The following is a 10,921-nucleotide window of genomic DNA, read 5'->3' on the forward strand; positions in this document are numbered from 1 at the left end:
CCACAATTCAGGGTGAGGCATTTGCATCGCTCGGAGACGGCGCGTAAGGTGTTCTCTATATGCATCGGACCGCGTTCCTCGAGGTTCCACAGGACGTTCGGTCCTATTAGCGCGTGCAAATTATTCGAATATTATGCGCTGCAAATTAGAAGGCACCGCTGAGGTGGCCCGTTGCAACTCCAGACGATGGTGCCAGTCGCCTCGGGATTTTAATTTAACGATGTGCGCGCGCTGTCTTAACCTTAGGCCCCAGGACATGCGAACCACTCGCGAGGATTCATCCACAAGGGGATCGAATTACCGCGCCAATTATGGTGTCACATCGTTAATTAACCGGTAGTCGAGCCTAACGGCGTGTTGAGGATGATCCTTCCGTAAAGCGAGTCATTTGCCGATGTGAATCGTCTTGTTAATACGGGACAAAATCGTTCTTATCTTCTAGAGTTATGCTACAGTTCAGAAGTATATCTTTTCTTAAAAGGAATATGTTATCAGAAATTTGCGAAAAAAGGCAGTTTACAATTATTTTCTTCTTTAATGCTAGATCGTAGATATTTATGGAAATTCATATTTTGAAAAGTGTTACTTAACAAATGAGATCTAGGCGAATAATTGTTTTACCTACTGAATATTATAACCAGTAATTTAAATACTTGGAACATTTTTTCACATTTCGAAACATCAAACTAATTATAGTCCCTGTTACAGTTATATGTGCAGTAGAATATTATGACGTGATGAAATTGATTTTTAAAATTTAATACACGACAACGAAATTGACATTCCCAATTGTCGGAACTCGTAGAATTAGTTTGTTGTTTAAAGAAGTTTCTTTTTTCGCCATGGTATTTACCCTATAATTGGTAAGGTCTCTAACTCGCTTATTCTTAGGGGAAACACTAGGAATTGCTATTTTTCTGATAATTTGGAAAGCACGCATCACGTCGTGAGATGTACCGATAATTAATGGTTAACTTAATGACTACCAATGTGTATATAATCATTGGTTATTAACCAATAGTATTACATTTTGTAAACCTCTAAACATTTCTGTCTATGCATATGAGAAACCATGTCAATTACGGATTAATTTTCTGAACTAAAACACGAATAAACGTGATACTTCTTCAATCGATATCGAGAGTATCGACATTACCTCAAACAGTGATGTACACGATCGACAAAATGAAACTCTGAATTATAATTTAATTGTAAAAAAATGTATTATCGTTGCTTTTTTAACAAAATCTGCATTTATAATCTGCTGGCTTCGTCAAGAAGATAACAAGTATATCTCGCAGCAATTAATTCGCCAATAAATTAAAATTTCAATAAAATTTTTAATTACTTGATTTATAGTTGCTGGATTCTGAATTGCTGCTATCGTAAATCTATAATATCAAAAGTATACTTATGATGCATATACTTATGAACGATAATGTACATAGCAATTGTCGCATAATGAACGCAGTTTCCTTTTGCAAAAAAAAAAAGTGATAATTGTGATGTGTTAATTGATAATAACTGTCAGAAGTTAAGAAATTTTTTAATATCTTGTACTTTGTACAATTTTTCTGCATTATTCCAGCAAGTCATGCTTACTCACGCCATTAATAATATTGTGCCAATTTGTGTAATATATGCATCTCTGCATATTAACCGTGATACGTAAGAATATTCATGAAACATTGCTTTATTTGAATATATATTCCGTTCCATCGAATTGCATTGACATTGTCCAAGATTAGTTTACCGATATCGGTACCGTCAAGGAGAGTATACTAGGGGTTTCCCCGAGTTTTATCGTTTCTGTTTTTCACATCTTCGTTATATAACGCGGCAAAGGCGCATACTCTTTTCGAACAATTGGCTAGCTTACTTCGGCAGGAAAAATGGAAAATTCTCGTTACGCAAGGCTAACTCCTGAAATCGGTCGATTTCTCGGCGCACGGTCGTTGTTTCCGACACTAGTGTCGATGCAGGTGTCAAGTTTTTGCTAGTCATTAGAACGGAAATACGTGGCACCGTTGCACGACTTATTTCTCGTTTTGCCTCAGACACGTTTCTTCGGCCATTCTTTCGTCAACTTCGAGCACAGCGAGGAAGCAAAACAACCAGAGGAAGTGTTATTATGGTTGGTAGAACTGTCTCATTTTTGTTTCGTTAAAACATTGTTACGTGCAAAATATTTAAAAGAAAATAGTCTCGTTTTTTTGATCAACTTTTGGCACGAAAGATTAAAAGATCCGACCATTGAATATTAAGACTAGAACGTGAACTAGAATCTGTGTAAGATATAATAAAATTAAATTTTAAACAGAATTATCATACTAATGTTTCCAAACTTTCTAATAAATGCTATATATTGAAATTATTCGTACATATTAATTTGTTAGAAAACACGTATTTGTGAAAAAACAAAATAATCTCGTATAGTTATCTTTCAAAAATTTTCAACCAAATATATCTCTCTGTAATCAGAAATAGTTTTGGTATCATGTCATTGTTCGCATTAACTTGCTTAAAGATAAAGTTACCACACGACAGGTAGCAATCAGTGATGTATAGACGCCACCGCGCCGCTGAGGATGATTCACGTTTGATAACTATCTAGCACGTAAGTTTGCTTGTTCGCTAAAGCATTTATCCTTAGCAACATGAATTTAATGTTTAGATACTTTTTATCGTTTAGCGATTTATATGTAACACGAGAAAGGGTTAGATAGTATATTGTAATTAGGGAAAACTTAAGATTCCGATAAAAACAGCTAAGAGGAAGTAGTGCAGATGAGAGAGAGAAGAGGTACAAAAACTGATAGTTGGGTCGCACAAGGGGAATTAAACCCAGCTGCGAGTCTCCTCTTATAAAATCACTCGAATAGTTGAAGGCAGAGCGATTACCTGACCGTCGCATTCCTCGTTTGTTGTAGAAAAACCGTAGAGGAAGCGCCACTTCTTTCATTCGCTTTCAAGAATCGAGTGGTAGATAAAAGAACAATAAAAGATAGCGGCTTTTGCAGGGCAATGTGAATGGTGTTTTGAACTCCCTTCGAACAGCCGTGGCACGAGCGATTTGCTGCAGGCGACTTTGCGCCTTCTCGATGCCGAGCAGAAGCTTGAAATCCATTAGTTCCGTTAACGTTCAGAGAGACGATCGAGAGAATCAACCCACCCACAGCAATGATCGATCGACGAGGAAAAAAAGATCGTGCAGCTTCGTCGATCTCGCTTCACAAGACACATTCGCGTACTCATCTCGATAATTACTAACACATACGTGTTACGCGTGTATGACGAGATCGGAAAATTAATGTCTACGAGAAAGTAAAAATAGCCGACTATGCCGTTATGTTAAAATCGATGAAACTTGCATACCTTGAACTGGAATATCTTCTTTAACCGATCGCTTGGTAATTGCGCTTTATTAATAAGACTCTGTTAAACACCGATAATTAACACATTAGAAATTACTGTAAACACGGTATTCAGTTGAAAGCACTTGGAAAGGAAAGATGATGTTTCTCGGTGCGTGTATCGTCAAGGGATGCACTTGCGGATCGATTTTTTCGCAGCATCGGCTATTTTAAACGGAGCCACGCGACGTGCTCGCCGGTAAACTGTTCGCTTCCTAGAAGCTTCGTATGAAACCGAGTCTGATCGTGAGTCATTCTCACCTATTCGCATTCTCCGTGTTCGATGTTAATCCACCTTGTCGACGAGCTGGTACTTCTCGATTTCACGAGTATCGTAGGACGTTGTACACCCACACACACACACGGGCGCGCGAATGAGCGCGAGCGCAAACACGAAGGGGGTCACTCGAACGATTGAGAGTCGTGATCAGCGCACGCTCTGTAAGGACACTCTCGCCGTATCGGATTAATGAATGACTAGACAGGAGTGGAACTATGAATGAACACCGCATAGCACTAGAGTACTATATAAGCGTGCACGTTGTGGGCGTCTTCTGCTCTCGGCCAATAAGATCCTCTTGCGGCGACTTGCACGCGGTCTAATACGATTACGCCGGCTTTTTCTTGGAAATTTACCGCACGATGCTGATCGCAAACGGAATACGTAGATTCGAGCTATTGAATAGATATCGCTGACATTTTAGCGTTTATCGGTAGGTAGTTCACGCGCTGAAAAATTCTATCCGGTGCACTAACTTCCGATGTGATTCAGCCAATTAAAAATATTTTCTAACTAGTTATAACTAGTATATATAATGACGTGATCGGGTCATCGGGTAGAAAGCAACATAAGTATATAGGAAATGATAACCTAGAACGTACAAACCAAATAAAATTCCGTTAATGTTCTTCGTTTACTGCTACCATTAACCGTATACGAGCTTATGTTAAATCGGAGTTAAAATTCTATTTTACTCTTGCCTCTTCAGTTTTAAGATATCAAACATATTTTATTGTATCATGTGGAAATTTAATGGAGATATATCAACGTAGTTAGGTAATGGGTACGTATATAATTTATAGATAATGGGTAATAGGTAGATACGAAAATATAAAGATACATTCAATTATTAAATATTATCTAAAACAGCTTATAAAAATGTAAAAAGAATTGCCAAATTCTACATAGCTTTTAAAAATAGCTTAATGATTATGAGTTGATTGAGATTAAATGGCGAATGCTGCTTGGGTCTGAAAAGGTCAAAACAGTTTAAGGTAATAATGTTGTAACGTAAATTTTAAAAAGTATCATTATTTTATCGAATAAATTATTCGAAGAAGCTATCGAGTAGTCTATCCGTGAAATAATAATGGTTAAAAAGAAACTACTTCTCCGAAATATTTCCATTGATATTTCTGTTCGAATTATTTTAAGCTCGTGTGAAACACTTAGTCTAAGAATGTTAATTTTATGAGAGAAATTAATGACAACTTTGCAATAATGTAATATCATACGATAATTGTTGAAAATACATTAGGCGGAAAATTGTATAATTTCCGAATATGTGATGTGATAAATGGTATAATAAAAGTAACGAGTTGTTATAAATGGCAATTGATTTTTTCTGCTTTGCATACTCGTTTGAAAGTAGTATTTCATTTCGACAAGTTCTTATTTATTGCCAGTTTAGGAACAAAAAAAAAAAAAATATGGAAATATGTACTATGTAGGAATATATGTCTATATGTGTTTAGATATAGAATTAAGATTTAGAAATTCTTAATGTATTTTGTCATCAAATCTGCATCGATTCTACGCCATCAGTTGGTCAAAATCGAGCAACGTCAACGAAGGTGTATTCAGAGATGATAGGAACCTTAGTCTAATCCCCAATGAATCATACAAATGGAGGTTTTGGTGAATCCCGTGGCACGATAACTTTTATCAATTACATCATTATTTAAGCGAATCACCAATTTCATTCGCGACACTTGCGTTGCACCGTACGTTGTAATTTTTTTTACGATAACTTGTTGAAACGCTTTCGAAGCAAATGGCTCGAATTGCAATTCTATTGTGACAAGTATTACATAAAAATGATGAAACTACCGGTCCATTATGCATTAGATATGCGACCATAGCGGGTTAACAGTAAATTAATGCCCGATGAATAACGTCGCTATCGCCGATCGTTATTACATCCACGTACGCACACAATAATTATTACTCCTACCGCGATAAATCACAGACATTCCTACGCCGGAATATTTTACTACTGCCATTTGAAATGGTTCTAGCTGAGCAAGTAGTTATTTACGCTCAAAAATCGGAGCAAGGAGACATTAACAGCGGCACTTCGAAGCGGAGCCGATGACGCAAGCGTCACTGAACTTTGCGTGTTTCCCGCGAGAAGAATAAATCTTGAGAATGTGAAATCGTCGTTACTCTCGTTGTAACGTTGTGCTCGCGAGTCGCATGCAGCACGACCGACATCTCGCAAATTATTGGTAACATCGAGGTTTCTGTCGTCGCGGGCCAACCTTCTCTGGATAGCCGTTGGCCAAGGACTTTCGGGCACAAAGTCTCCCGCTGGTAATCCAGCCGAATCGAGACCGGTTGGAAAGTTAATTAAATCATTTGCCAAGAGGCCCGCGATCGGTTCTCTCGTACATGCGTTTCTCGTGGTCAATTAAATACGTCAAATTATCTAAACGAGTTTCACGCGTGCGAGGATTCGATGAATGCAAAAACTGGTACTTATCCGTTGCGGTTTATATATTATTAAAATATCAACGATCCGAACGCGTCTCCTTAAACAATCATTCAAGCGTTCAGATACACGTGAACCTTCGATCTTGCTTCGATTCATCTCATTTCGATAACTTTCTCAGTTTCGCTGATTTACCACGGCAATGCGGTGCACGTAAATTCTCGAGTACATCTTTCAGAGAAAGGTGTTAAACAGTGCGAGCAGCAAATTTCTCGGAAGCGCAACCATGAGAAAGCGAATGTGACAAAACAATGGTACGATTTCGAGTCCGATACGCTCACGTGGATTCCGTAACAATCACTTTACCCCCGATCCCTTTCTTTTCGTCTGGGATTTCTGTTAGAATGTTAGAACTTCGAAATCCCTTTCCCATTCTTTCTCTCCATTCTTCTAAGTTTTTTCTTCCTTTCTTGGTCATTTTACAAGGGATGTTTTGACGAGTATAGTGTCGCAGTGGTCCATGGCGGCAACTTGGACGCCGGTAAAGAGAACGAGAAAATACGTGCGAACCTAAAACCACGGCGAAATCGGTCGGTCGGACGTCGGTCGGTTTCTCAAACGCATCCCTTATCTGATCTGCGATCCAAAGGCATAGACATATACTACGGAATACTAGCGATCGTGTTGTCAAAGTCTATCCCGAACGTATCTCCGGGACCAGGTCTCCCGTGGCGAATTCGGCCATTGTTGCCCCGTTTGGGTCTACCTTCTAAAAAGAAACACCGATCAACCAACTATAACTTATTAATATGTGGGTGAAAGTTCTACCCTTCGGCATCATAGGCAAATCCGACTGCGAGGGGCGTTAGTCTTTCGTTTCTGCGGACTCCCGTGGGAACAGAAATGGTCACGGAAGGCGATCAGCAGTCGAGAGAAGTCGATGGAACGCAACTACGAGATGCGAACGTGCCAGTGGCATTGTGGACGCAGTATTCTCGACAGGTGCAGGTCCACCTTCCAGGAAACATCCTGCACCGCTCTGTCAAGAAAGAATTCCGCGAGAAACCTCGACGTCTTTATAAAGAATGCCTAACGACCGATGATGTACACGCTGCTCTTCATTAGTTGCAAACTTCTGGATATCATTTCGATAATGAAGGAAACCGAAGTTTCGACATTTTCTTTGCCATATTTTTTTCTTTTGACGAATCGATTTAAAATATTTAGTCGTTATATCGTAACAGACTATTCGCTATTTGGACACTTGTAGATGTCTTTTATGAATATATTATGTGCGTTATAAGAAACATTTTAGAATTTCGTTAGCACTATTAGGAGAACCGACTATCATGATTATGTTCATAAAGTTTGAAACGAATCGGAAAATATACACCCGTCCCTCAATTTACGCGAGATATCCGTTTCATGTGGGTTCGTTTTACGCGAATGAGAATCGCGTAAATAATGTCTGTCAGTACGAAAGAAAAAATATGTACAATATGATGACTAGCATAACGTAATGTACTTTTATTCTTATCTCGTACAGCACTGACCTGACTGGCTGCGTAAATTCAAATCGAACATAAAAACTAGCGCGTAAATTATGTTGTAATTTAGCGCGTAAAAAAGAGAGTACGTATGTAGAAATTACAAGATACTTGATACAAGTATACAAGACATAGTACAATGAAATGTTCTGTTTGCACCTAAACTTAGGAGTGCCTAATTTAGTAGATGATACATAGGATATTATGAACAATAGTAAAACCATGTGAAAGACATTCGCGAGAAGCTTGAGTTAAACAGTAACAAACTATTAATTTATAACTTGGAGATCAAGGGTTTCTCTTTTTAATTCAAACAATGACTAGTAGGATCTACTTAAAGCAATAATCAATTAGTAACAAGCGGTGGTCGGGTAAAGTGGTTTTCCCTATTAGTTTACCCGTTCAGCTATTTTTATCCGTTACTCTTTGATGTTCCACGAAAATAAGGCGCAACTTCATTTTCTCATCCTTCGAATCATTATTCCGATAAAATCGTAGGGCAAACACGATTCTATTTAAAACAAACTTCCCCGCACGAGAGAGAAGTACCGGTTCGCTTGTAATTATAATCTTTCATTTTTCCCTTCACGTCAAACGATAGGAAATCCAGAAATATATCCGCTTATAGAATCGTATGTTTTACAGCACAAGACTGGATCGGAGTACGTAATAGATTCCACGAACAGACATGCTAGGTGATACCTTGCGAAAATGCGTACATCCCGCACGTTTACGTGCCGTATAGACTGTCAGGTTAAGACATCGTCCGGTAGCTAGACAGGTTGACAGGGGCTGAACCAATTACGCGGAATATTATCCCACCGACGATTTGCACTCCCCTGCAATCACCGTGATTAGTGTTTCGCCGACGCTCGTGTACAGGCATCTCGTAACCACAGCTAATTTGTAAACTCTGGCCATATATTATACAATACATGCACGCACCTATACATATACATATTGTATAATATATAATATATATATATATATTTATGTATACACGTATATGTAGGAGCTAGTAACTTACATAATTAGATAGGATCGAGCTGTTTTGACTGTCGAGCGCAGTCAGTACGAAGCGTAACTGTATCCCTGATATGCACGTCGGTCGTCGTTCTTACTCATAGATTTAAACCTTGGATAAGAAGATTCAATCATCGAGTCACTTGTATGTTAACTGCAGCTATTGATGCCCGTATTGAAATGTCGCGTCTTTGCTTGTTATTAATTGTCCGCGATCAGCTGCTCGCCAACGAGAATTTTCTACCTTTAAACGAGCCAACACTTCACCGCTCATATACACAGCTGTTATTAATATTCAGTCGATCTTGCGGTTATTGATGTTATCGAAGTGAATTTCTATAGAATTCAAGTAATGTAGATTGACAACTCGGACAGCACCATTTTGTTTAATTTTTAAAATTTATTTAATCATTACATTTCATTCTATGCAGACACTATTATTACAATAGATAACCAAGAAACTTCTGCCGTTTCCATTATGATAGACAAGAACGATGCAGAGATATAGGGAAACATAATTTTATTTGACAAAATGGTTATTTTTATTTTGACGAATGATTTTTTACGTTCTTCGTATCTCTTTTTCTTTTATAAAGGAAAAGAAGAAAAAGCTTTCTGAGGGAGAGTTACTTGTAATAATTTCAGGGTGGAAGCTAGCTCTTTGGAGTCTGGATGTTTCGCAGCAGGCAAGCCGGCCGGTAGACAGGTACCTACCTGGAAACGAGTAACTACTTATTGTCACCTCTAACGAGGCCGCAACAAAAACTCAGCTATTCGCAGGTGGGAATGCTGCCAGCTTATGAAAGTATCAATTACCTTCTACGTCCAGTTTCCTAATGAGGGGAACAGAGCCATGGATTACCGAGTCGCCATAACTGTGACTCCTAGATCCGTTGCGATTTTTTCATAGATCAACATGGACAGCGTTCACCAATCAGCTGTTTACATTCACAGAGTCTATATTTCTTCTCAACCAATCGTGGCGAGCCTGTTACACAAGATTGTTATTACGTATTATATTCGCCTTTAAATGAAATCGAACTGTATGTACTTTCATGTTATATATGTCGGCAACATGTGTACGTAATAAAATAAGTAGACGTTTCAGAATTATAGTTATGCATGAGATCTATACGTAGACGAAAAGGCGTGGTTTTCGTTTCGTGTATTGTCGATTATAAAAAGTCATATAATTTCTGAAAATCTTATACTTGAAAGTCTATAGTTTAAATACTTCGTCTATTGTTAGTGTCTGCTGTTACTTCGTATTTTTGTTATAACCTTTTAACAAAGCGCATAAGTTTATGTTCATATGACATTTTTTGTTATTTTTATTCAAAGAGCGTGCTGATACCACTTTATGGGAGAAACCCAGTACATCCTGCAGGTCTAATATTATATCGTATGTCATGACATTGCCAGGAAGAATAGGACAAATCAATTCAGTAACATAAATAGCGTTTTTACTGAACAAATAAAAGGTGGAATTAAATCTACACTTTATCATATTTACGACTTTATTTTCTAATTATTCTCATTAAATAAAATATTCTATTAAACAATACAACATTTTAAAAATTAGATTTCGGCGCTATGGACACGTTCAATGAAGAACAAATATTTTAACTTTTAATAAATATTAAAACTAAAAGTATAGAACTCTTTAAACTAACATTTATCCATTTATCTATTAATAGTAACGTATGTAGCATCGTCATAAACGTATATTTCGTATTAAATCATAAATGCATGTCTATTACTGCGATATGTTCGGAAAGAGATTTTCAAAATTGAGATTATTTACGGATATCCATATACAAAATCTAAATTTGTCATGTGACATTTATAAGTAATTTAATTCTTGAATAATCTCTATTATAATCTCGTGTATTACGAGAACATATTCCCTGTATTGAAACTGCATCTTATCCGATCAACGCGCGTTACAATTCGTTAATGCCATTATTCAAAGTTATCGACTTTCACATAACAAGGATTTGTGGTTGAAGCTGTTGAACTTTACGAAGAAAGATCTAACAATTTTACGGATCATATGTTTCATGACGAGTCTAAGTACCACTATTACATAAACATCAAATGTAACGATTGAAACGGTTACATTTACGATCTCGTAAATCTGTTTAGATCGCGATACGCCGCTTTCTTTGCGCATAGTTTCTGATTTGTGACTGCCACCAATACAGTGGACGTGGGTAAGATTCGTACT

The sequence above is a fragment of the Bombus fervidus genome, chromosome 6 (assembly GCF_041682495.2).
Source record: "Bombus fervidus isolate BK054 chromosome 6, iyBomFerv1, whole genome shotgun sequence".
Taxonomy (NCBI): Eukaryota; Metazoa; Arthropoda; class Insecta; order Hymenoptera; family Apidae; genus Bombus; species Bombus fervidus.